The sequence below is a fragment of the Kogia breviceps genome, chromosome 14, assembly GCF_026419965.1.
Source record: "Kogia breviceps isolate mKogBre1 chromosome 14, mKogBre1 haplotype 1, whole genome shotgun sequence".
Lineage (NCBI taxonomy): Eukaryota > Metazoa > Chordata > Mammalia > Artiodactyla > Physeteridae > Kogia > Kogia breviceps.
Genome location: NC_081323.1, coordinates 52,109,951 through 52,134,874, shown reverse-complemented (window position 1 = coordinate 52,134,874; position 24,924 = coordinate 52,109,951). Strand labels below are relative to the sequence as shown.

At 43.1% G+C, this 24,924-nt stretch overlaps 1 long non-coding RNA gene across 1 annotated transcript in view; it reads right to left on the bottom strand.

Moving 5' to 3' along the window:
* Positions 1-235: 235 nt before the first annotated feature.
* Positions 236-24,924, bottom strand: part of LOC136792588 (uncharacterized) — a 58,432-nt gene continuing 33,743 nt past the window's right edge. The window contains exon 3 of the long non-coding RNA XR_010836579.1: positions 236-282. This is a non-coding gene — a long non-coding RNA (uncharacterized lncRNA). The remainder of the gene's footprint in view (positions 283-24,924) is intronic.

Genomic DNA, 24,924 nt, shown 5'->3' with positions numbered 1-24,924 from the left:
GCCAATGGGATGGGAGTGCCACTTCTAAAGCTAGGCTTTCAGAAGTGGGTGAGCTTCCTTCATGCTCTTTCTTTGCCCCTGGTGGAGTGCAAGTGACAGCAAGGATGGAAAATCCTGGATCCCTGCATCACCACGTGGAGGAGAGCTACCTACTGCATCAGCACATCCATTACATGAGTGAGAGACACACTTCTGCTGCGTTTGAGCCATTGCACATTCCAGGGCCTTTTTGTTTCAGTGCTTTAGCAGAGTTGAGGCATACCATGATGTTTGAACGGAGACCTGAAAGACATGTGATGAGCTGGGTTAGGGCATCGCAGACAGAGGAAATAGAAAGTGAAAAGGCCTCAAGGCAGGACTAAGGAACAGTGGCATATCAGAGGGACAGAAAGGATACCAGTGTGGCCAGAATGAATGGCACAAAAGGTGAAACACACAGACAGGGCCTCAGTCAGGAGTCCAGACTTTAGGGGAGGCCACTGTGGGTTTGGGCCACAAGCAGTGGAAAAAATACAGACTGATTCACATTTTGTAAAGGTCCCTCCAGCTGCTGTGCAGAGATGAGCCGGAGGAGGTGGGAGTGGATGTGGGACCAGGAAGAGCTGGTGCAGACATCCTGGCTGGAGGTGATGGTGGCCTGGATGAGGCTAGGGGGTTAAAGGGAGTAAAGTGAATCAATTCAGGGTATATTTTGGAGGACTTGCTAACGGGTTGTTTGTGGAGGGCAGGAGAAACTAAACGAGCCAAACAAAATCTAATGCAGGAGCCAATACATATTAATAGACAGTTTGGGGGTATCTTTCCAGCTCATAACTGGAGAACCTCCCACCAATGGAAACTCTGCTTAGCTCACAACCTGGGCCCTCCCCTGTTGCTGAATGGACCAGGAATGGGCTCCTGATTGGAGCTCAGCCAGTCAGATCATCCTGTCTGTCAGAGGTGAGGCTGAAGTGGGAATGGGACCAGGTCCAGGGCTCTCTCCTTGATAGAGACCCCAAGGAGATGGGCCTAGAAGCAGAGGAAGAATGAATCCTGCCAGGGTCATTCACCCATCCCTTAGGAGAGGAAGCTTGTAGCTGCAAATGGAGTCAATCCCCTTCAACCACAGCTGGAAACGCCACCAGCCAAGCAAGGAGAGCCCTCCTGGATGGCAGGGCAGGAGTGGGTCTCCCAGGGCAGAGGACAGATGAGGCGGGCTAGACCTTGTGCCCCAGGCTGGGAGGCCTGACCACTGGGGTCTGTCCATGTGTGACCTCCCCGTCTGTCAGGTGGCTGAGTGGAGTAGATTGTGCTTTCTAAAAATGGCCACATTTTCATTCCCATGCTCTTCAAGAACCTTGGCACTCTCTTTCATCAAGAGGGGAGTCTATTTCACCTACCCTGGGTCCTGGGCAGAACTTGGGACTGACATTGAACACAGTGCAGCAGAGGTGACACTGTGGAGCTTTCAAGGCTGGGATAGCAAAGATGATACAGCTTCACCCTGCCTCTGTCTTGGGACACACCCTTGGAACCCAGTTTCCACATTGTAAGGAAGCCCAGGCTCCAAGGAGAAGTCAGATATAGATGATCAGGCTAACAGCCCAGCAAGGTTAAGTGTGCAGGTCCTGGAGTCTAACTGGGTTCAAATCCATGACCCTCAGGAGTTCTTTCACCTCATTTCTTCATCCGTAAAACGAGGATGACAATAATAGTACCTCCCTCCAATTGTTTTGTCAGGATCACAAGAGTTAATCAATTTAAGCACTTAGAACAATGGCAGGTAAGGTGAGCTAGTTATAAAGTGGTATCAACAGCTGCAGAGTCCTCCACCAGTGCATGGGCGTGGCACATGGTAGGTACTCAGTAAATGGAAGGGACCTTTCTTCCATTTCTCTTACTCTGTATCATGGATCACCACCCAGCATGGTATTTATCTGCTTACTGGATTTTTTTTTTTTTTTTTTTTTTGTGGTACGCGGGCCTCTCACTGTTGTGGCCTCTCCCATTGCGGAGCGTAGGCTCCGGACGCGCAGGCTCAGCGGCCATGGCTCACAGGCCCAGACGCTCTGCGGCATGTGGGATCTTCCCGGACCGGGGCACGAACCCGTGTCCCCTGCACCGGCAGGCGGATTCTCAACCACTGCGCCACCAGGGAAGCCCTGCTTACTGGATTTTTGTCCCTGTTCTCCACCAGCATGTGAACACCATGAGGGCAGGGATTCTCTTCTATTCTCTGCTTCATCCCCAGAGCCCAGAACAGTGGCTAGCACATTGTAGGTGCTCAATAAATTTTTGTTAAATGAATGCATTTTTATTCTAGTTTTTAGTTCCATGCTTAGCAAGTACTCAATAAATGCTGATCCTCATCACCCCTACCACCTTCTCCATCCTGCCAGCCCTGTGTCAACCTGCTCCAGGAAACCCTCCTGGGCTTTGCAGCATCCACAGGTGGTCCTAGGGTCTTAGCCGCCCCAGGCCAAGTTCCCCACTGACCACCTGAGCCCACCTCGCACATGCTTCACCTTCCTGTTGAGCAAACACTCATCTTGTTTCCCCAGCCCTCCTGCCTGGCATGTGTGTCATGCCAGGACTTGGGGACCAGAACCAGCCCAGAGAGGAACCCCTACTTCCCTGTCCACCTCTAATCCCAGCCCAGACACACTCCTGTCCCCAGACAGACCACAGAGATTTTCCACATTGCTGAGGGCCCCATGGTCAGATGCCACCAGGCCCTCCCCTCTGCCACCCCTTCTGGCTGCAAGAACTGCAGTCCCAGGGCGGGCCATAGCCATCCCCCATGCATGACTCCAATATCTGTAATACTTTCCCTTCTCCTCGTAGACCTCCTCCTCCAAATTCCTCCCACTTCATTATTAGTATATATAAAAATTTTAAAAATTAAGCTGTCTTATCATTTTCCACGGTAGCTGACAGCCGGCTCCCATATGCCTGGGAGTGAGACCCTTCCTCCTGTGCTCCCATCTGCTTTTCCAAAATAACTAACACCAAAAAAAACCCCAGTTGTCAAAACTCCTCAGTCTTGGAGCCTCCACAGCCCTGTCTCCTCAGAGTCCCGTCTGGCTGGCGTGGCCTGAGTCAGAAGCAAAGGGTGGAGGTTCTCTTATGTCCCCAGCAAGCACAGAGCTCAGGCCTGGGCTGATAATGGTTCAAATCCCATCATCATCACTCACATTTTTCCTTTGTCTGTTTTGTCTAGCCCAGGCCCAGAAAAGTAAAAGGTACGAATTCTAGAGCAAACAGATCTGAATTCAAACTCCAGTTCTGTCATTTACCAGCTGTGCAACCTTGGGCCAGTCACTTAACCTCTCTGAGCCTCAGTTTCCTCAACTGTAAAATGGCAGAAACAATAGCACCAACTTCTCAGTGCTGCGATGAGGTGTCAGGAACACCATGAACAATATCCAGTGAGCCCTGCTGCATGCCAGGCACTGAGCCAGGCCCCTACCTTCATCCTCTCATTTAATCTACACTACAAGCAGCTTTACAGAGAACAGAGGGCCTAAGAGATTGGAAATCTCCCCTGAGGACAAGCAGCAGGGAGGTAGAGGAGTTGGATTCTAACCTAGGTTTCTTGACCCCAGCCTCCACGTGTTCAGGACCCACCCTGGTGCTGGCCTTCTAGAAGTAATCTGTAAGTGCTGGCCTCCCTCCCACTCAGGCTTCACCTTGGTCTTTCCTTCTCTCTTGGCCTTGAACCTGGGCACCAGGAATTGGCAGCTCTGCTGTGTCTGCCCCCACTACCCCCACCCCCTCATTGCTAGGCTGTGGGCATGAGGAGGTAGGAAAGGGCCTGTGGCCCATGCATGGCTGACTCAGGCCGGCCCAGCTCCACTCTGGTTGTTCATCAGAATCACCTGGGGCACCTGTGTTCCATCCCTGGGGTTGAAGAAACAGAGGCTCTGGACTGAATTTGAACGGAATGTGAAGTCCCAAGCCAGGAGATACATTATTTCTCTAGACCTCAAACTTAAAGACTATTTTTGTTTTTGCTTAATTGACTTTTTTTGCAAACTAATTTTTTTCTTTACCAAAAAAGTGAGTCAGTTCATAATAGAAGCCCCCAATATATCTCCTAGAATTTCCCAAATAGAGCTTGGCTAAAATAGCCACCGCTTCTTAGAATATTTATATTGATATTGATATGTCATAGAGACTTTTTTTTTTTCCCATTACGTGGGCCTCTCACTGTTGTGGCCTCTCCCGTTGCGGAACACAGGCTCCGGAAGCGCAGGCTCAGGGGCCATGGCTCACGGGCCCAGCCGCTCCGCAGCATGTGGAATCTTCCCGGACCAGGGCACGAACCCATGTCCCCTACATCGGCAGGCGGACTCTCAACCACTGCGCCACCAGGGAAGCCCCATAGAGACTTCTAATACTTCCTATACACCCTTGATCCAAACCCCAGTGGTTTTAGTTCTCTATGTTAAGTATTCTTTGTGAGCCATGCACTTTCTTTATACAATAATTTCTCATCCTTCCTACAGCCCTTTGAGGGTGGTATCATTTATCTCCATTTTAAAGATGAGGAAATTGAGGCTCAAAGTGGTTAAATGATCTGTAAGAACCATGAGCTGGATTTGAACCCAAGTTCCAGCTGCAGAGCCATGTTAGTGTTAACAGGGCCTCCACATGATTCTCCAGGAAGCCCCTGGCCCCACCAAGAAACAACCCCTTCCCACAGCCCTGACCCCATAGTCCACGAACCTCCCTCCTTAGACCAGACTGGCCTCTGCCCTGCGAGGCAGCATCAAGTCCAGCTGCCTGGGCTCAAATCCCAGCTCAGCCTCTTACTAACCATGACCAAGGGGACAAGTCCTTTACCTCCTCAGCTTCTATAGTCCTCCTGTATTCAGCAGAAATATGATCCCTCACCTTTTAGGGCTGTAGTATGGAATGAGCAATCACGTACCTAAAGTGCTAGCCCAGAGTAGCTAGAATGCTTACTTGACTTCTAAGTCCGTAAGTGGGGTGTGTAGAATAGGTGCTTGAGAATTACTCATTGATAGTGAAAGGAAGACTTAGAACAACAAAAACAAGGGACTAGGAATATTACAAGGTGCTGGCAATAGATCCCTCTGGGAATGAGATTATGGGTGATTTTGTTGTCATCTTTGTGATTTTTTTCCCCCCATACTCTCAGCTTGAAGAATATTACACCATGTTTCTCTAATTCTATGACATTGTAAACTGTGAGATGTACCACCAACTTAACAGCATTTTTTCCGAGGAAAAAAGGAAATCTGACCGGATGTTATGGTAAGACTTCTCCCAATTTTAGAAAAGTTAAAATCTATGGGGGAAGGTGTCTTAGAGTCAAGGAAATATGTTTGTAATCAAGTAACCAAGGTGGTGGTCTGCAGGGGAGAATGATATTTATTTATTTATTCATTTTTGATTTTGCATTTTTATTTTATTTATTTATTATTGAGGCATAGTTGATTTACAATATTGTGTTAGTTTCAGGTATGCAGCAAAGTGATTCAGAATAAATAAATAAATAAATATATATATACACACATATATATTCTTTTTCAGATTCTTTTCCATTATAGGTTATTACAAGATAATGAATATAGTTCCCTGTGCTGTACAGTAAATCCTTGCTGTTTATTTTATATACAGTACCGTGTAACTGTTAATCCCATACTCCTAATTTATCTCCCTCCACCTTTTCCTTTGGTAACCATAGGTTTGTTTTCTATGTCTGTGAGCCTGTTTCTGCTTTGCAAATAAGTTCATTTGTATTAGATAAAATTTATTTTTTTAAAAAAAGAAGAGCATACAATGAAAGTTTCATCGCTTTGTAGAACCCTGGAACATCAATTTAACCCTGCTGCACACACCTGAATGACCCGGAGCACTTGAAAGTAAATACGGTATCCAGGGTGGCCCAGGTCCTAATAACCCAGCATCTCTGGGCTGGGACCTGCGGGTCTGGGTTTTAAGCTGACCGGGAAGATGCTGGGAACCGTGTTGGAAACAAACCTCCTCCTCCACTTTGTCTCCGTCTTACAGATGAGAAGTCTGAGGTCTCCGAGGCAGGTCACTAGGACCGTCCTGCTTGAGTGGTATAAGCAGCAATCTCCTCCTTCAGCCCAAGGGTCTTTCTCACCCTCAGCCCCAGTCCTTCTCCTCCTCCCTGCTCTGTCCGCCTGGAGGTGTTTTTTCCCTAAGGGAGTGTCCCCTGTTCTTCATTAAGAAGTCTCTGGGTACTTCCACTTCCTACCCCCCATCCTAATTGGAAGTCAGGTGCAGAGAGTTAAGTTAATCATATGCTTTCCTCCAGCCACATTTTGTTACTAGTCAGAGGGAAACCCTTCCTTGTTTTATTATTTGTCCCTTTCACACCTCCTTTCACACCCCAGTCTGGCTGCCATCCTTCCTCCACCTCGTCATCCCCTCAGACACATCTGGTATGTGTCTTTAAACATGCACATGCCCTTGGAAAATGTACAATGTTGTTTTCTGTGTGCATGTTTTAAATTTACATAAATGCTATTAATATCGTTTCCTACCTTTTTCACTCAACACTGTTTTAAGATCTAGGCTCTGTGTGAATGCACAACCACCATTTCTAACTCCTGAGTAGTTCACAATGGGCATCCTCCATGCTTTACCTGCCTATTCCCTGGTGTTGGAGGCCTAGGTTGCCTCTAATCGCCCACAAGAAACCTCTAGACCACTTGTCATGCAAGAGGACTTAACAGCTTCTGATTATTGCATAAGCCCTTCATTGTTTAATGATAAGTGGCAGGTGCCTAACTCAAGCTGGTTTACACAAAGGATAGAGTGTAGATTTGGATGTTCAGTAGTGGCCGCTGCTAATTAAATGCCACTCTCTCTCCATCTTGGCAATTCCACACTCCCAGCCTCCCACCTTTAGCAGCTGCAGGGTAAGGAGAGCTCCTGCAGAGTGGCAGCAGGTGACTGCCAGGACCACAGTCTCTGCCCACCTCCTTGATGATGGGGCCTGGTTTTGTCCTGTCTTCAGCTCCCTCCCCAGATGCATATGTTTCAGAGGAGGCAGTCTCCAGGCTCAGGAAGTGAACCTTGGTCTAAGGCAGTGATTCCTCAACCTCTTTTTCCCCATTATCATCTCCCTAAGGAGCCCTTTAAGACATTCTTTCTCCTAATTGTACCCCCATGAAATTTTAACGCCGCAGATACATACCTGTTTATATGCTATGGCCCTTTGGAGAGCCACAGATTGTTGTAATATCTAAGATTTTTTTTCCATCACCCTCCACTAAACAAATTTTTATCTCCTTGGGGGAGATATTGCTCCCATTGAGAATGCATCAACAGAGGCAATTTCTCTGGCCTGTGATTGGTTAGAATATGGGCTGGTGAGACCAATGTAGATGATAGATGTGAGAACCACAAAGGAGGAAACAGTCCCTTTTCCACTTTTGGTCTTTAACATGGCTGGACGTGATACCTGGAACTGCAGCAGCCATCTTGTGACTGTAAGGACAAGGTTGATGTGCTTCTGGTGGCCAAACAGGAGATAGAACCTAAGCCACTGATCATATTGTTGAATAACTAAACTAACCATTCCTGAAGGTGCCCTGACCATAAACTTCTCATTATGTGAAATAATGCATTTTCTATTTTTAAGCCTGTTCAGCTGTTTTATTGGTATTTGTAATTGCAGCTGAAGGCATCCTAACAGATTTTGTTCTTTTTCCTAAACGTTCTAGCAAATGTACCAAAGCAGAGGTTCATGGGCATTGATGGGCCTGTAGGCCAAGAGCCCATCCCCAAACCAATCATGTGGGAGGCTTGTGGCTTAGGGGTACAAAGGGGTCAACTCCACCTGGACTGAGAGTGGGGGCCTCTCCTCAGAAGACGACCAGGGAAGTATTTCCCAGAGGGATCCTGAATGCTGGGAAGGTAGAAATTACAGCTGGGCTCCACACTCACACTGTCCCTTCTGCATGAAGCATCTCGGCCCGCATCCCCAACCCTACATACTCAGCCTAGTGCAGCATACATCTTCCTCCACTGGAAGCTCTCCCCAGGGACCAGCTGAAGTTTATCCTTCTCCTTTGGTGGTGCCCAGGAAGTATATACAGTCTACCCACGCTCCTGAGTGGCCAATCTTCATGGTGTGAACCACCTACCCACCCATCATTAACTAGCACTTTTCTGTGGCCATCCCCAGGCCTTGGGGTACCAAGAAAGAATAAGACATAATTCCCATCCTCAAGGATTTCACAGTCCAGGGAAAGAAGCAAGACTTATAGGCATTCATTCAATACACATTTTTTAGAGCCTTCTCCAAGCCAGTTCCCAGGTTACAGGGGTGAGATATCCTTATCCTCAGAGAAAGCAGGAGCTCTTTAGCTAATGGGGTAAGCAGACTCAGAACAAATAAGTAAAATGTATAATGAGGTCACAGAAGCCACTCTCCATCACTCCGACTAGGAAGAAACAATGAGATGCCTTAGACAGCACTGGCTGTGAAGATGCCGGGCAAGTTGGCACCATTTCCAGGGGTTGGTACAGTGGATGCCTTTGTGGCCTGACCTAGGTGACCCTTCACCTCAATCCCAGGTTTGCCAAGCTCATGCCTGGGGCACCTGCTTGTGTAAAGGCACCTGGATCTTATGGGAAGAAGAGGTGGAGGAGACAACGCCTGACCTCTGGGAATCAGAACTAGCGCTGTAGGAGATGAGGTCTATGCAGGCAGAGGCTAAGAGCTTGGAATGGAAGGTGATTTTTTAAGGAATCAACATCTATGGAAGGAAAGGGGAGGAAGTAGGGCTGAGCAGCAGGTTTAGTAGAGCTTTGAGCAACCTGGCGAGGAAGTTGGGAGCAAGAATAGCCCTTCAAACTGTCTCAAATGAGGACCAGGTTTCTGGACCTTTACCTCTGTCCCTGCTCATTCATCAGATAGAGGCTGCCCCGGGAAAGCACGACCTCCATCCAAGCAGACACCCTGATGGGGCTGACACTGAGATGCTCTGCCTTCAGTAGTCCTTCAGGATTAGCCTCAGTGACTACCATTTAGTCAGGAGGAGTTGGGGTGGCCCAAATTAAGGTCTAGAGGGAAGGACCCCCTGAAAAAAACAAGTTGTTTTGCACGATTAGCTTTTTGAAGCATGGAGCTAAATCTTCAAGTTTGAGGCTGCCCGAGAGACCTTTGATAGAAAACTTCATAGACAAGGAAAGCAGAGGGGGTGCACGTAATGACTGCTAATGCCCCACCGCCATCAAAAAGAATGAGGAGGAACTACGTGTGCTGATGTGAAAGGTTCCGACATTTTTTGGTCTCATGGCAAAGGGCATGGATACTGGAAAAGGTGAGAAATTTGGAAGAATAATGTAATCTACCATGGTATTTCTGGTGAATGACAACCCCTCCAACTTCATCCCATCATGACCCTTACTTACCTCACTGGCCCACCATGCTCAAGGTCAATTCCTCTAACCTTCAGTCCTTTGCAGCCTTTCTGTCTTTTGGACACACTGTACCTTTTGCCTAAAATACTCCTTCCTCCCCCGCGTCCCCATCCAGATCTCAGCTGAAAAGTCGCTTCCTTAAAGAGTCCTTGGGTCTGTGCCAAGAGATTTGCATGGACACCAGCTTTGCCTCGGGGAGGTAGTAATCCCAGGAACAGGCATGAATGGGTGAGCCCAGAAGTCCAAATCTAACCGGAGCCCCACCTCTCATGGCCGTGAAACCCTGGGAAAGCCTCGTCTCCTTTCTGTACCTCCATTTTCCCTTCTGCTGAAAGTAGACAAGAATACCTTCCTATATCAGGTAAGAAGGCTCTCAGCTGCAAATAGCAGAAACCCCAAGTAATAGTTGCTTAAACAATATCTGACAAACAAGAAGCCCAGAAGCAGGAAGCACCAGGGCTGGTTTACCTGCACAGTGATGTGATTAAGGACCCAAGTGCTCACTCACACTCTCTCCCCTCTTCCCTCCCCTTCTCACTCTTTCCATTCTATTTGCACTCTGCCATCTATCAATCATTTGCCCTTTGTCTGCAAGCTGTTGCCTCATGGTTACAAGATGTCTGCCACAGCGCCAAGCATCTAGAAGAAAGCTTTGAAAGGAGGGCTGGCATCTATGAATTCTGCTCACATGCCTGTCTCTTTTACCAGGAAAGAAAATATCTTTCCCAGAACCCACCCAGCAGCTTACCCTAACAACCCGCTGGGCAGACATGGGCCACATGGCCACTCTAGTAGGTAAGGAAAATGGGAATGCCAGTATTAGGCTTTTACCTTCAGCCTCCCTAGTGGGAGGCAGCAAAGGAAGAGAAGGTAAGACTTGGCTCCTGCAACCAAGCCACAGAGTCTATCTTTCTACCTCAGAGTTTTTGTGAAAACTTGGATTTGCTGGTAGCACTCTGAAGGGTACAGTCTACTTTTATTGTTATTCACGACCTATTAAGAGAAATCAATATTGGAAGAGAAACATAATACTTTGCATTTGTTCAACAACAGACTTTTCAAAGGTGGAGAGAAAAGCTATTACTGACTAAGCACAGCCCAGGTCCCCAAGACCATGCTGAGTGCCTGACCTGCAAGCCCATTTCCTCCCCCGGTGACCTCTTCAGTCAGACTGAAGCAGCCTCTGCTAAACCACCCAGGGTCTCCATGCTGCGAAATCCTGTGTTCATTTTCCTGCTGTTACATTGATTTGAATCCCCCTAAACATTCATGTTATTTTATTGACCAGTTCATTGCTCTCCCCTTGATACATGATCCTATTTGGGCTTCTGTAGTCTCACAGGCCTGCCTGCTTCTCCTCCACCAGGTCTCTCAATTCAGACCGACTCAGGACTCACATGTGCGCTCTTCTCCTTTTACTCCCCAACTCCACCCCATCTATCCCAGGGCTTCTCAGATCCTAGCTTGGATCAGCCTCACCTGGAGGGCTTGTTAACACACAGGGCACTGGGTGTCAGCCCCGCAGTGTCTGATTCCATAGGTCTGTGGTGAAACCCGGACGTTTGTATTTCTAACCAGTTCCAGGTGATGGTGCTGATGGTGGTGCTGGGACTACACCTGGAGAACCACTCACTGTCTCAGCCAGGATTCAGAGCCATGGTTCTCAGCCTCGGCTACATATTGGAATCACCTGGGGAGCCTGAAAATTCTGATGCCTGGGTCCCAATCGCACAGAGATTCTGATTTTAATAGACTGTGTTGTATCTTGAGCACCTGGAGTTTATAAACCTCCCTTTGGTGATCCCACTGTGCAGCCAAAGTTGAGAACCACTGGTTCGGATACTACCTAAATGCTGATGATTCCCAGCTTTATTTCCGCTTCCCAGACTTGCCCTTGAGTTTCAGCCCCGCATACCCAACTAACTCACGCAAAACCTCCACTTGGATGACTCACAAATGTCTCAGCATTAACACATCCAAAGTGGAAGTCTGAATCTTTACTTCCAAACATGCTACTTCTCTATCTTCTCCATCTCAGCAGACAGCAATTACATCCCTCTTATTGCTCAGGCTAAAAATCTTGGAGTTATCCTTGATTTATCTCACCCCTTTAGGTCCCGAAGTGCAATCTTTCAGCATACCCTGCTGGTTTCACCTCCACAGCATCTCCCCCAGTTCTCCTCCTCCTCCACCTGCACTGCTAACACCTGGGTGAGGATATTGTCAACTCTTTCTTGGGTTGTCTTTGCAGCATCCTGGCCATACCCCTACTTCCTCTCTTCACTCCCTCACCAATGCATCCTCCACATAGCAATCAGAATGATCTCTGAAAATCATAAACCAGACCATGACATACCCCCTATTTAAAGTCCTACAACACATCTTCCCCTTGACATAAAATATCAGCTCTTGTCCCCCTCTCAAACTGATTTATTCCACTCTTTCCCTGGCTTACAGGCTCCAACCGTACTGGCCTTCCTTCTGTTCCTTAAACACATGCAGTCATTTCTTGCATTTGCTGTTCCATTTGTATTTGTTGTTCTGTTCACCTGGACTTCTATTTCCCTGGGTCTCTGCTTGGCCAGCTTCTTCTCATCATTCAGGTCGAAGCATCATATATCCGGAAAGAATAACCCTGAGCCATCTGTTATTCTTTTTCTTTTTAAAGTCTTTTTTCAGCTTTATTGAGGTATAAATGACAAAAATTGTATATATTTAAGGTACACAATGTGATGATTTCATATAAATATACACTGTAACATGATCACCGCAATCAAGCTAATTGCCATTCATTACCTCACATAATTACCTTTTTCCACCTTTTAATCCTCCCTCCCTACTCTCCTCTGGCAGCCGCATTTGTCCTCTATGAGTCTATTTCTGTTTTTTTGTGTGTTTGTTCATTTGTTCTGTTTTTTAGATTCCACATATAAGTGAAATCATATAGTATTTGTCTTTCTCCGTCTCATCATGCTATTTCAGTTAGCATGATGCCCTCGAGGTCCATCTGTTTTGTTGCATATGACAAGATTTCATTATTTTTTATGGCTGAGTAATATTACATTGTGTATATATAGCACATCTTTATCCGTTCATCTGTTGATGGACACTTATGTTGCTTCCATATCTTGACTATTGTAAATAATGCTGCAATGAACATAGGGGTGCACGTATCTTTTTGCATTAGTGTTTTGGTTTTCTTTCATCAGTGCCTTACAGTTTTCCAAGTACAGGTCTTTTACCTCCTTTGTTATATTTATTCCTAGGTATTTTATTCTTTTTGATGCAATCATAAATGAATTGGTTTTCTTAATTTCTCTTTCTGGTAGTATATTGTTAGTGTATAGAAACAAAACAGGTTTCTGTATATTAACTTTGTATCCTGAAACTTTACTGAATTCATTTATTAATTCTAATAGGTTTTTGGTGGTATCTTTAGGATTTTCTATATATAGTCTTATGTTATCTGCAGACAGTGACAGTTTTACTTCTTCCTTTGCAATTTGGATTCCTTTTATTTCTTCTTCTTGTCTAATTGTTCTGGCTGGGACTTCCAATACTATGTTGAATAAAATTGGCAACAGTGGATATCCTTGTCTTGTCTTGTTCCTGATCTTAGAAGAAGTGCTTTCAGCTTTTCACTGTTGAGTATGTATGGGCTTGCCATACATGGCCTTTATTACATTGAGGCATGTTCCCTCTATAACCACTTTATTGAGAGTTTTTTTAAAGCATAAATCGATGTTGAACATTGTCAAAAGCTTTTTCTGCATCTATCGAGGTGATCATATAATTTTTATTCTTCAATTTGTTAATGTGGTGTATCACATTGATTGATTTTTGGATATTGAAACTCCTTACATCCCTGGGATAAATCCCACTGGTCATGGTGTATGATCCTTTTATGGTATTCTTGAATTTGGTTTGCTAATATTTTGTTGAGGATTTTTGCATCTATGCTCATCCCTGATGTTGATATTTTTTGTTGTTCATTTTCTTTTTTGTGGTATCCTTGTCAGGTTTTGGTATCAGAGTAATGCTGGCCTCATAGAATGAGTTAGGAAGCATTCCTCATTTTGCAGTTTTTTGGAATAGTTTGAGAAGGATGGGTATTAACTCTTCTTTAAATGTTTGGTGGTATTCACCTGTGAAGCCATCTAGTCCTGGACTTTTGTTTGTTGGGAGTTTTTAAAAAAATTACTGATTCGATTTCATTATTGTTAATTGGTCTATTCATATTTTATCTTTCTTTCTGATTCAGTCTTGTGAGATTATACATTTCTAGAAATTTGTCCATTTCTTCTAGGCTATCCATTTTATTGGCATTTAAATGTTCATAGTAATCTCTTATGATTCTTCTATGATATTTCTATGGTGTCAGTTGTAACTTCTCCTCCTTCATTTCTGATTTTATTAATTTGGGTCCTCTCTCTTTTTTTCATGATGAGCCTGGCTAAAGATTAATCAACTTTTTAAAGATTTTCAAAGAATCAGCTCTTAGTTTCGATTTTTCTTTTTTCTTGAGGCAGGCTTGTATTGCTATAAACTTTCCTCTTACAACTGCTTTTGCTGCATCCCATAGATTTTGGATTGTTGTGTTTTAATTTTCACCTGTCTCCAGGTATTTTTTAATTTCCTCTTTGATTTATTCAGTGACTCACTGGTTGTTTAGTAGCATATTGTTTAGCCATCACATGTTTGTGTGTTCTGCAATTTTTTTCTTGTAGTTGATTTATAGTCTCATACCACTGTGGTCAGAAAAGATCTTGATATGATTTCAATCTTCTTAAATTTGTTGAGACTTGTTTTATGGTCTAACATGTGATCTGTCCTGGAGAATGTTCCATGTGCACTTGAAAATAATATGTATTCTGCTGTTTTTGGATGGAATGTTCTATAGATATCTATTAAGTCCATTTGACCTAATATGTCATTTAAGGCCAGTGTTTCCTTGTTGATTTTCTGTCTGGATGATCTGTCCAATGATGTCAGTGAGGTGTTAAAGACCCCTAATTTTATTGTGTTACTGTCATTTTCTCCCTTCATGTTTGATAGTATTTACTTTATGTATTTAGGTGCTCCTATGTTGGGTGCATATATATTTACAATTGTTATATCGTCTTGTTGGATCAATCCCTTTATCATTATGTAATGTCTTTCTTTGTCTCTTGTTACAGTCTTTGTTTGAAAGTCTATTTTGTCTTATGTAAGTATGCTACCCTAGCTTACTTTTCACTTCCATTTGCATAGAATATCTTTTTCCATCCCCTCACTTTCAGTTTGTGTATGTCTTTAAACCTGAATGAAGCATATATATGCATCTTGTTTTTATCCATTCAGCCACTCTGTCTTTTTTTTTTAACACCTTTATTGGAGTATAATTGCTTTACAATGGTGTGTTAGTTTCTGCTCTATAACAAAGTGAATCAGTTATACATATACATATGTCCTCATATCTCTTCCCTCTTGTATCTCCCTCCCTCCCACCCTCCCTATCTCACCCCTCTAGGTGGTCACAAAGCACAGAGCTGATCTCCCTGTGCTATGCGGCTGCTTCCCACTAGCTATCTATTATATGTTTGGTAGTGTATATTTGTCCATGCGACTCTCTCACTTTGTCACAGCTTACCCTTCCCCCTCCCCATATCCTCAAGTCCATTCTCTAGTAGGTCTGTGTCTTTATTCCAGTCTTACCCCTAGGTTCTTCATGACATTATTTTTTCTTATATTCCATATATATGTGTTAGAATACGGTATTTGTCTTTCTTTTTCTGACTTACTTCACTCTGTATGACAGACTCTAGGTCCATCCACCTCACTACAAATAACTCAATTTCGTTTCTTTTTATGGCTGAGTAATATTCCATTGTATATATGTGCCACATCTTCTTTATCCATTCATCTGATGTTGGACACTTAGGTTGCTTCCATTTCCGAGCTATTGTAAATAGAGCTGCAATGAACATTTTGGTACATGACTCTTTTTGAATTCTGATTTTCTCAGGGTATATGCCCAGTAGCAGGATTGCTGGGTCATTTGGTAGTTCTATTTGTAGTTTTTTAAGGAACCTCCATACTCTTCTCCATAATGGCTGTACCAATTCACATTCCCAGCAGCAGTGCAAGAGTGTTCCTTTTCTCCACACCCTCTCCAGCATTTATTGTTTCGAGATTTTTTGATGATGGTCATTCTGACCAGTGTGAGATGATATCTCATTGTAGTTTTGATTTGCATTTCTCTAATGATTAATGATGTTGAGCGTTCTTTCATGTGTTTGTTGGCAATCTGTATATCTTCTTTGGAGAAATGTCTATTTAGGTCTTCTGCCCATTTTTGGATTGGGTTGTTTGTTTTTTTGTTATTGAGCTGCATGAGCTGCTTGTAAATTTTGGAGATTAATCCTTTGTCAGTTGCTTCATTTGCAAATATTTTCTCCCATTCTGAGGGTTGTCTTTTGGTCTTGTTTATGGTTTCCTTTTCTGTGCAAAAGCTTTTAAGTTTCATTAGGTCCCATTTGTTTATTTTTGTTTTTACTTCCATTTCTCTAGGAGATGGGTCAAAAAGGATCTTGCTGTGATTTATGTCGTAGTGTTCTGCCTATGTTTTCCTCTAAGAGTTTGATAGTTTCTGGCCTTACATTTAGGTCTTTAATCCATTTGGAGCTTATTTTTGTGTATGGTGATAGGGAGTGTTCTAATCTCATACTTTTACATGTACCTGTCCAGTTTTCCCAGCACCACTTATTGAAGAGGCTCTCCTTTCTCCACTGTACATTCCTGCCTCCTTTATCAAAGATAAGGTGACCATATGTGAGTGGGTTTTTCTCTGGGCTTTCTATCCTGTTCCATTGATCTATATTTCTGTTTTTATGCCAGTACCATACTGTCTTGATTACTGTAGCTTTGTAGTATAGTCTGCCACTCTGTCTTTTTATTGGAGCATTTAATCCATTTACATTTAAAGTAATTATCAATAGACATGTACTTATTGCCATTTTGTTCATTGTTTTCTGGTTGTTTTTATATTTCTTCTTTGTTCCTTTTTCTTCTTTTACTCTTTTCCCTTGTGACTTGATGACTATCTTACTGTTATGTTTGGATTCCTTTCTCTTTGGGATGTGTGTGTGTGTGTGTGTGTGTGTGTGTGTGTGTGTGTGTGTGTTTGTGTGTGTGTGTTATAGATTTTTGATTTGTGCTTACCATGAGGTTCATATATAGCAACCTGTATATATGGGATTCTGTTAAGTTGATGACCTCTTAAGTATGAACACATTCTAACAACCCTGCATTTTTCTCCTTCCCCCAATGTTTAATGTTTTTGAGATCATATATTATATCTTTTTGTTTTGTGTATCCCTTAACTGCTTATTGTGGATAAGATGATTTTACTACTTTTGTCTTTTAACCTTCCTATGAGCTTTATAAGTCATTGATCTACTACCTTTACTATATATTTGCCTTTACCAATTAGATTTTTGTTTTCATAATTTTCGTATTTCTAGTTTTGGTCTTTTCTTTTCCACTTAGAGAGTCCCTTTAACATTACTTGTAAAGCTGGCTATTGGTGCTGAATTCTTCTAGCTTTTGTTTATCTGTAAAACTCTTTATCTCTCCTTCAAATCTGAATGATAGCCTTGCCAGGTAGAGTATTCTTGGTTGTAGGTTTTTTCCTTTCACCACTTAAAATATATTATGCCCCCCTTTCTGGCACACAAAATTTCTGCTAAAAACTCCCTGATAGTCTTATGAGAGTTTCCATGTATATAAATAATTTCTTTCCCCTTGTTGCTTTTAGAGTCTCTCTTTAACTTTTGCCATTTTAATTACAATGTGTCTTGGCGTGGATCTTTTTGGGTTCATCTTGAGCTTCCTGGACTTGGATGTCTGTTTCCTTTCCAGGTTGGGGAGGTTTTCTGCTATTGTTTCTTCAAATAAGTTCTCTGCACCTTCCTCTTTCTCTTCTCCTTCTAGGGCCCCTATAATGCAAATGTTAGTATGCTTGATATTGCCCCAGAGCTCTCTTAAACTAATCTCATTTTTAAAAATTCTTTTTCCTTTTTTCTTTTCAGCTTGGCTGTTTTCCACTACTCTGTCTTCCAGTTTGCTGATCTGTTCCTCTGTATCATCTAATCTACTGTTGATTACTTCTAGTGTATTTTAAAATTTCAGTTATTGTATTCTTCAGCTCTGTTGATTCTTTATATTTTCTAGCTCTTTGTTAATCTTCTCACTGTGTTCATCCATTCTACTCCTGAGTTCATTAAGCATCTTTATGATCATTAGCTTGAACTCTTTATCAGGTAGATTGCTTAGGTACTCTGCACTTAGCTCTTCTTCTGGGGTTTTGTCTTGTTCCTTCATTTGGAACATATTCTTCTGTTGCTTCATTTTGCCTTATTCTCTGGTTTTATTGCTATGCATTAGGTAGGTTGGTTACATTTCCCAATCTTGGAAAAGTGGCCTTGTTTGGGAGATATCCTATGGGGTGCAGCAGCATTCTCCCCCTGCTCACCAGAGCTATATGCTCTAGAGGTGCCCCCCTATGTGGGCTGTGTGGGCCCTTCTGTTGTGGCAGGGCCAACTACTGTGGTCATGCTGGTAGGTGGGGCTATCCATTGGTCTTGTTGGCTGCCAGGCCTTGCCTCATGTGGAGGCTACTGGCTTACTGGTGGGCAGGGCCAAGTCCCTGGGTAGCTGGCTGGGTTACCCATGGGGGCCTTGGGGCTGTTGCCAGGTGCTTATGAGCAGATCAGTGTTCCTGAATGGCTGGATGGTCACCCTGGGGGGCAGGTAAGTCCCTGGCACTAGTCAGCTAGAGGGAGGACTCCAAAATGGTGCTTCTAAGCACCAGTGTCCTCATGGTAGAATGGGCTCCCCAAAATGACTGCCACCAGTGTCTATGTCCCCAGGGGGAGTCTAAGATGCCTCCTGCCTCTCCAGGAGTCTCTCCAAGATCAGCTAGTGGGTCTGGCCTAGGCTGCTTCCAAATTACTGCCTCCACACTGGGTCTCAGAGCAAGTGAGATTTTGCATGCACCCTCTAAGGATGGAGTCTCTGTTTCCTACAACCCTCCAGCTTTCCTGTACACTATCCCTGCTGGCCTTCAAATCAAGACATTATGGGGGGCTCACCTTCCCAGTATAGGACCCCCAGGCTGGGGAGCCCAATGAGGGGCTTGGACCCCTTGCTCCTCAGGAAAACCCTTACAATTGTGATTATCCTCCCAGTTTTGAGTTGCCTACCCAGAATTGTGGGTATTTACTATACCACATCTCTGCCTCTCTTACCTGTCTTGTTGTGGTTCCTTCTTTTTGTCTTTAGTTGTGGAAAATTTTTTCTGCTAGTCTTCAGGTCATTCTCATCAATAGTTGCTCTGTAAACAGTTGTAATATTGGTGCGCCTGTTGGAGGAGGTAAGCTCAGCATCTTCCTACTCCACCATCTTGGCCACCTGTTATTCTTTATCATTACACTTTATATCCTTCTCAGCCCCTAAGAGTCTGCAATTATTTGATTTGTAAATTTACTGGTTCATTGTCTTTTCAGCTAGACTATGAGCTCCTTGAGGGCAGGAACCATGTCTGTCTTGTTCAAGGCTAGAGCCTCAGTACCCAGAAGAGGGAATGAGACTTATCAAAAAATATTTGGGGAGGGAGGAAGGGAGGGGAAAAAAGGGAGGGCAGAGAAGGAGAGAGAGAGAAATGGGGGGAAGGAGAAAGGAAGGTCTGGCAATTCTCAGAGCCCATGAACTACCCACTACACCTCCCTTGCTTCCACCCAAGAGATGGTTCAGATCAGAGATTAGATCTCAAGTCTCCAACTTGGTAGCTCAGAACTGCTTTTACTAGAGAAACAGAATATACAGGTAGCAGAGGCAAAATGTGTAAATGCCTGTAAGTTCTCTGAAAGCAGTGACCACAGTTTGTCTTTTTTCACTGGTATGCTGGTGTTTGCACAGACCCTGACCCTGAGTGGGTGTTCAATACATGTTCCATGAATGATTTGAATGGCTTTTACCTGAAGGAACTCTAAGATGGTCTTGTCTTGGTTTCCCCATTAAATGAGGCAAGCAGTTCTGATATCCACTTCCACAGGACTGTTGCCAACCTTAGAAATTCATCCTGGAATAAAGGACTGGCAGTCACTTCCAGCTGATGGGGATTCTCAGCTGCCCTGGCTACACCTGCAGCCCTGACCTTCCTAGGTGACCCCAGTGGGCTGGCCTCTCCCAGAAGCTGGAGCATATCCTTAGTTATGAGCACTCTGCAGGAAGATGTCTAACTGCCCTTGCTAGCACATAGTTAATCCTCCAGGGGGCTTCCTCTAATTAAAACCCAAACTGCAATTATAGCTGTGCTAAAGCATATGTACATGGTGCTGCTTAAAAGGGACAGATTTACAAGGTGTTAACAACTCCAGAGGCAGCCCTGTCCCAGCACCGGGTGCTACAAATCATCAAAATTGGAACCAAATGAGTCACTGGGGCTCAAGATACAATATGCTAAATATACTCCTGCCACAGGGCCTTTGCACTTATGATATATACTTAAATCATGGATTTAAGTATGATTTGTGATTTTTAATCCATTGCATTTTTATCTTAATTGACCCTCAAATTGTCTCATCTTTGGCCAGTAGGAACCTCTTGGCTCCTGTGTCCTTTTGACATATCTCCATTAGTTTTATATGTAGTAAAACATTTATGTAGTAAAACATCTATGTAGTATGACCAAATATTCCAGGCATTTGATGTCCTCACTTCTTACCTCAGACCCAGAATAGCCATTTCTCCAAGGAGTCCTGGTTTCTTTCAATGGGAAATGGTAGTTCAAGACCACAATCTGAATGCTGGGAATGCTCATTGCTACTGGGCTGGTCATTATTTCTAGACCTTGTCAGTGGACAGAGCTATAATAGCTCATGAGTTCATACTGGTACTTTCAATTCTAACTTAAAACTCAGGTTGTTTATTCAACTTCTTTATATTTGTATCTTTTTTCTTATGGACTGAGAATTCTAGTTCTTAATGTCACAGAGGATGATAGCAATAGTCCGTAATTAGTCATTTTCTTGATCCCATGCTATACACACAGCAATATTAGATTAATAATACTAACACTATTACCATTAATTATAATTACTGAGAAGAGATTTAAAATTTTTGCATAGGTGATCCCATTCCCTTCCCCATTTTAACTTTACATTATTAGATAATAAATGTTTTAATACTACATTCTCTTCTTCTCAACCATCACCTATCTTGAGTCTACAAGTAAATATATATTAATGTTCACCACCAGTCTTTATTTTGACATCTCTCCACCATGTTCATTTTTTTTTCCGTATTAAAGTTTTCTTTATTTAAAAAAAGAAAACCAGGATTGCAAAGACAAGGCCTTAGGGAAATTGGCTACCAATAAAAGTTGAAAAGAAAACTTAAATAATCATTTCAGAAATGGTTAACAATCTAAGTCTGGCAATGGTGTAGAAAATGAGCCGTTTCATAACTTGTTAACGGGAATGAAAATTGTTACAGCATCTCTGAAGAAAAATGTGGCAACACATTACTAGTGTATTTGAACTTGCATACCTCTTGACTCAGCAGTTCTCCCTCCGGAATCAATCAAAGGGGAAGGGGCCTTTAGGCATACAAAGATATACCATGTTCATATTTGTTGTCTGAAGCTCATTTTCTAATAGATTCTTCAGGAAAGACTCATGGAAACAATATTCTCCAAGTTCCTGTGTGTGGAAAATAGTTTGTGTCCTTTGCATTTGAAAGTCAGTTTTGATGGATACAAAATCCTTGGTTATCATTTTCTTTCCTCCAGTACCTTAAATATGTTGCTCTGTTTCATTTGACCATAAAGCAGTGCTTTCAAAAAAAATATGATGACAACCTTATGTTTTTTCTTTATGTAAGGACTCTTTTTGCCTGATACCCAATTTTTCTTTATTTTTCTTTAAAGTCTAGGAATTTTATTGCAACATGTCTTTGTCAGTTGAGGTCAATATTGTCAAGTATGTAATGTTCTCTTTCAATATATAATTTCAAATAAAAATTTTTTTTGCTTCAGGAAAGTTTTCTTGAATTGTAGTTTTTAGTATTTATTCTCTTTAGGCTTTCTTTTTCTTTTTTCACTTGATTTTCTCTTTTAGTTACTCCTATTATCCATATGATGTATCATCTTTGCCTACCAATATATGTCATTTTCTCTTGAAATGTTTTATGCTTTTCTTCATATCTTTTTTTTGCGGTACGCGGGCCTCTCACTGTTGTGGCCTCTCCCGTTGTGGAGCACAGGCTCCGGACGCGCAGGCTCAGTGGCCATGGCTCACGGGCCTACATGCTCCTCGGCATGTGGGATCTTCCCGGACCGGGGCACGAACTCGTGTCCCCTGCATCGCTAGGCGGACTCTCAACCACTGCACCACCAGGGAAGCCCTTCATATTTTTTTGATTGTTTAGGAACTTTCTCCCTTCTCTCAAGGTATTATTTATTGTGTTGATTCACTCTATTCCTTCTGGTTAAGACTTTATTTTTTAATGGTGTTTCTTTTACTTCTAAATATAATTTCTGAGTTTTTCCTAATTCTTTTAGGTCATTTGGAAATAGTACATTGCATTTCTAATCTACTTTATAAATATGTTTCTCTGGAATGCTTTCATTATCTGTAGGGATGTTATTGTCCATATTCCTTTTTATTTTAAAAAAATTATTAATTTTTTTCTAAACAATAATTTTCTATGGGATTTGACCTTCACCTTGATAGTTTTCTGAGGCTCATTTTTATGTTAAATGAGTTTACCTGAACATTTGGAAGGAGGCCATTTAGAATATACTCACAGTTCAGGGGCACTTTTCTAAATCCTTAGAGCTCCCTTTTTTGTTGTTTTTAATGTCCAGAAACATGGTTGCTTTCTGAGATATTCTGGCTCGATTGCCCTCTCCTGCTTTAGTCAGGGCCTTCTTTTTCCTTCATCTCAATCATCTCTGTCCTGCTCAATTGTGAATACCTGTTGGTTCTGGGGTTTATCCCCTTTTCAGGTCTGTCAGACACAGGCTGCCTAATTTGGCTTCCTCTGGCACAGACTTGATATCCATAAATTTTGTGACTGTTGATGGTTTCCCCACAGTGTACTTAGAGTTAAAGGGAACACTTTGTTACTTAGTTTTGCTCTACATGTTGTCCATGGGTTTTGGCTTGCTATCTATCTGCTCTATTTTCAGGTGGGAGTTTAGGAAAATCCAAAGATGAACTGTGCTTCTATCATTACTGCCATCTTCCCAGAATTTTCCAAGAAACTTTCAATTTAGATTGGATCGAATTCACTAGGCTGTAAGGTAAGCACAAAAAACAGGAGGCAGAGGAGGAGGTGGTGGTGGTGTTTGCTATTGCTGCTGTTGTTGCTATTGTTTTTAAATATAGAATTTTAAATGTTTTCAAGTTGTCAACATTTAACAATGGCAAGATTTCAACTACATGTTCAGATTTCTGACTTCTCTAGAAAAACCAAAGTTCTGGATACAGTGGGCCTACATTTCAACATGGCAACACTGGACTGGATGGCACAATGCTGACCCCATTCAGAGGGTATGTGTGCTCTCCAGCTTGCTGCAGCCCCATTCCAGCTTGCTTCACTTACTTATGTTATGTGTTTGGCCCCATAGGCTTTTGAGTTTACAACCTCTGTACTATGGGGACTCTGGGTGTATTCATTTCTTACAGCTGCTTGTAACAAAGTACTACAAACTGGGTGGCTTAGAACAACAGAAGTTTATTGTCTCACATTCTGGAGACCAGAGGTCTGAAAGCAATGTGTCAGCAGAGTCATGCTCCCTTTGAAGGTGCTAAGGAAAAATCTGTTCTAGTCTTCTCTTGTAGATTCTGGCAGTTCCTTGGCTTGTGACAGCAAACTCCAATCTTCACATGGTGTTCTACCTGTGTGCATGTTCTACCTTTGTCCAAATTGCCATTTTTGTAAGAACACTTACATATTGGATAGGGGCCCACCCTACTCTAGCAATTCTCTTAGAACAGGTTTGCTGGCTATGAGTCCTCTTAGTTTTCTTTCACTTGAGACTGACTTTATTTCACCTTCATTCCTGAAGTGTATTTTTGCTACATACAGAATTCTGAGTTGACAGTTCTTTTCCTTCAGCATTTTAAACATGTTACCCCACTTCCTTCTCATCTTCATGGCTTCTGCTGTCAAATCTTCAGCCAAAATGTAGGGGAAAAGTATTATAGGGGGTGTCAGTTAATAAAAATAGTGTGCTATTTTTCTGGATCTTGTATTGCTTATGGTATTTGTCAGCTTTTAAAAATGTGTGGTTTGGGCTTCCCTGGTGGCGCAGTGGTTGAGAGTCCGCCTGCTGACGCAGGGGACACAGGTTCGTGCTCCGGTCGGGGAAGATCCCACATGCTGCGGAGCGGCTAGGCCCTTGATCCATGGCCGCTGACCCTGCGCATTGGGAGCCTGTGCATCGCAACGGGAGAGGCCACGATGGTGAGAGGCCCGCATACTGCAAAAACAAAGAAAAAATTGTGGTTTATTTTCATTTTCTTCTCTCATTCTAAATAAATATTCACATTTATGCCTAAATGTATATTCATAATTTTTTCTTTTTCTTAAAGAGGGTCATCTTTATACCATCTTTCTTAAAGATGGTATAAACTTTAGACTTCACAAAAACTAGATCCTGTCCTGCTTCCACCCTCCATCTTTGCCCTTGATCCCTTCAAGGAGATGTCAAGGTGAAAAAAAGGCACTGGCTGAGTCCCAGCTAGATTCCTCCTTCTTGGCCCAGTTCAGGAACTGAAAAATTCTGCAGGAGGTGCCTAGGCAGACAGGTCTGAGTAGCCTCCTGCAGATTTCTGCAGGTCAGAGAATCAAGGTGAGACAGACACCTGACGCTGGCACAGGTGAGGCATCAAAAGCCAACAGTCTCAGCTGAAAATCAAAATGAGGAGGTCATAGCAGGAGCAGCCAGTGTGGCTGCAGGACTAGATATGTGAGATGTAGGACTAGATGCTCCCTCCATCTTGGGATTGTGTGATGCCCCTCTAGATTTAAACATAACCCAGCAGGGAAGAAGAATATTAAACTGAGATTTCAATCTCAGTCTCTGCGCCTCCTCCCTTCTCCCATCTCTGCCCAGCCATCCAGGTATCCCTACTGTTTCTCCCAGGACAGGCCAAGCACACTCCAGCCCAGCCTCAGGGCCTTTGGACTTCCCATTCCCTCATTCAGATGGACCCTTCTATCTGAGTCTTCACGGGCCTCACTCCTTCACATCTTCTAGGTCTCCGTATGAAGGTTACCTCATCAGGACACTTTCTCTGATCACCCTCTATAAAATAACACTCCTTCTCCATCACTACCTATCCCTTCCCTCTGCTGGATTTTTCATCAGAGCACTTATCACCACTTATGACATTCTATCATATATTTGTTTTTTTGTTTTTAATCCATCTCTTACCCTGGAATGCAAATTAAACTTAATGGTGGCAG